The sequence below is a fragment of the Austrofundulus limnaeus genome, unplaced genomic scaffold (genome assembly GCF_001266775.1).
Source record: "Austrofundulus limnaeus strain Quisiro unplaced genomic scaffold, Austrofundulus_limnaeus-1.0 Scaffold386, whole genome shotgun sequence".
NCBI classification, from domain to species: Eukaryota; Metazoa; Chordata; class Actinopteri; order Cyprinodontiformes; family Rivulidae; genus Austrofundulus; species Austrofundulus limnaeus.
The window spans coordinates 397,625-400,774 of record NW_013952788.1 but is presented as its reverse complement, the minus strand read 5'-3'; the positions used below and the strand labels follow the sequence as shown (position 1 = coordinate 400,774).

General features: G+C 45.0%; 1 protein-coding gene across 1 annotated transcript in view; it reads right to left on the bottom strand.

Annotated features, from left to right (window-relative positions):
• tshz2 (teashirt zinc finger homeobox 2) overlaps positions 1–3,150 on the bottom strand; it is a gene marked incomplete at its 5' end in the record, with an annotated part of 78,036 nt that overhangs the window by 74,471 nt on the left and 415 nt on the right.

Below are 3,150 nucleotides of genomic sequence, written 5' to 3'. Positions count from 1 at the left end.
TTTGTAAAAACCAGTAGCCTCCTGCGTTTTCCTCCCAGTTTTTCTGATTCCTTTTTCCTCCATAAACTGGACAAACAACATCTGCCCCGATCGCAGGATGTTTTCTGAACAAACCACTTAGGAGGAATTTCTGCGAGCCAATTCCCACAAGCTGCTGTCAGTCAGTAGCTGGCACTGCAACACTTAATGCCTTTGTCTGTTCTCCAATTTATCTTGTTAACAGCAAATTGGGCTAACGGCTTGAAGCACAGAGCTATTGTAAAAAAAAAAAAGTACTGTGAGGGGAGTACTCCCACGGCCGCAGAATAACATATGGCTCCCTTCAGTCAAAAATGCATCCCGAGCACTTATAGGGCTTCATGTTTACACCGTATATAAACCTGATACACAGATCCCATGCCTGAGTCCGCGGCCTGTTAGCCTCTGGCTTTGTGATTCCTGCGCAGTAATAAAGCAAAGGTTTTTAGTGCATCCTKTTCTGAAGCGGTGAGTAATTGGCATTTTAAATTACCACACAGGCCATGTTTGCAAAGGAGGTAAATCAGAAACAACGGGCTCCTGCTCCTCGTGGGCTTTCACGTTAACAAATCTGKCTGTTAATAATGCAATTCCTAAGTGGAGACAAAAAATGGATCATGAGAATAAATGCTCCAGCTGGGAATGGCTTTCTTTTGCAAAACACAATTTCCACCAAAAGGGATAGTGCATCTTAAAGTGTGCCACAGGAAGGAAAAAAAATCATAATGAAACCTATTCCTTTGCATCTTCCATGCTCTTATTCCAATCCTCCTCTCTCCTTGTTCCCCCTCCACACATCATTAAACATATTATTATAACATGACTGTCAGCCTGCGCCTCTCCTCGCTCCATTCTTGCTCTGCCAGGTAATCAATTTGTCGTCACTCTCTGTAACCCCAGTAAAGTCATCAAGTGAAATGAGTTACAGCTGCAAAGAGCCTTCAAGAATACAGGAGAGAGGAGCGGGAGGGGGAAAACGGGGGAGAAAAATGACAACACAGCCCAGGAATATTCCACCGCTTGATAGCACATCCCAGGTCTTGAAGATGAAATATTAATGCACAATTTGTTTATCTGCGGGCCCACATCTCTCCGGTGCCGAGCTGTTAATTTTCTATCGGCACAGACAACGGATCAGTCAGTCATGAACTCTTCACAGCCATTACCGGGAGACATTTTGATTAAGTATTCCTAATGTAGTGGATAGGAAAGAATGAAAACACTCTGCCTGCCAACTTTTGATTGACCATTAAGCCACTGATGAATGTGCCTGTCAAAGAGGAGACAATTACCTCAACAATGAAGAAACTCTTCTGGAAGGCTTATTTCTCTGTAGGGCTGACACATTTACCAGAGCACAGGCGAGGCAGCTGAGAGCGTGGAGAGGGATCACTCAGGCACCTTCCCCAAACTTCTCTGAATAAAAACTGGGGGGCATTGTTTCTAAGAAAAGAGGGCTTTTCAAAGCTCAAATGTGGGAACGAAATATTTACTGTGGGACTGTACAGCAGTGTGTGTGTGTGTGTGTGTGTGTGTGTGTGTGTGTGTGTGTGTGTGTGTGTGTGTGTGTGTGCAGATAAGAGTCTGAGTATCTCCAGCGGGTATAAAGAGACGCTGTTACTGGCAGAGAACAATCACCATCTGGTTGCTACATCCGTAATAAAGACTAATAAGTTCTCCACGCACCACAACCGAGTGGTCCCATCCTCAAACACCAACCAACCCGTTCAAACCGGCAGCTTCATCACATCAACATTTGCATTAAGTCAGAGAAAGGGCTGCAGAAAACCACACGGAGGCAACGGTTTCCCTTGTTTGGTTTTAGTTATTTGGTTTGTTAGGGAGAAATMAAATAAACCTAAGATTCTGATCAAATCTGCTGACGATGCAAAAATATCCTGAGGACCAAGGGTCAGGAATGAAAACAATGAAGGTCTAAACCCAACGAAGGTCTGACCCCAACAAAGGTCTGACCCCAACAAAGTTCTGACCCCAACGAAGGTCTGATCTCAACAAAGCTCTGACCCCAACAAAGGTCTGACCCCAACAAAGGTCTGACCCCAACGAAGGTCTGAACCAAACTAAAGTCTGACCCCAACAAAGTTCTGACCCCAACGAAGGTCTGATCCCAACAAAGTTCTGACCCCAACAAAGAGCTGAACCAAACGAAGGTCTGAACCTAACGAAGGTCTAAACCAAATGAAGGTCAGACCTCAACGAAGGTCTGAACCTAATGAAGGGCTGACCCCAACGAACGTCTGACCTCAACAAAGAGCTGAACCAAACAAAGGTCTGAACCTAACGAAGGTCTGAACCCAACGAAGGTCTGAACCCAATGAAGGTCTGAACCCAACGAAGTTCTGAACCCAACGAAGGTCTGAACCTAACGAACGTCTGACCTCAACAAAGAGCTGAACCAAACGAAGCTCTGACCCCAATGAAGATCTGACCCCAATGAAGATCTGACTCCAACGAAGGTCTGACCCCAACGAAGGTCTGAACCCAACAAAGGTCTGAACCTAACGAAGGTCTGAACCCAACAAAGAGCTGAACCAAACGAAGGTCTGAACCCAATGAAGGTCTAAACCTAACAAAGGTCTGATCCTCAGGCCTTCTTGGACTAAACAAAAGAAAAGTTAAGGTTTTTGTGGAAGTGGGTCTGTGTCCACCTCCTCTCTTCCAACAGCATGGATGTGTGTGTGCGCGCACACGCATGTGTGTGTGTGTGTGTGTGTGTGTGTGTGTGTGTGTGTGTGTGTGTGTGTGTGTGTGTGTAACACATTCTCCATTTGTCCATAAGATTATGAAGAGTTCAGCCAGAGTTCATCTGCTACAGATCCAGCCGCAGCACATCTTTCCTTCTCTGCTCTTCAGATCAAATCAAATGAAGCCCAGGAGTTTGTTTCTTCTTTTCTTTGTTTTAGTGTGAAAAATAAAGTTTCTGACTTGTGAGCGGATAAATGTCTCGTGACAGGTTGTAGGATTATTTAAGAACTGCACAGCTAGGCTGCCTTTCTTTCTGCTTATTTTTTTCTTTTGCAGCTGTTTGCATTTTCAGCCCTATTTATTGTCCTGTAAGAGCAGCTCACACACACACACACACACACACACACACACACACACACACACACA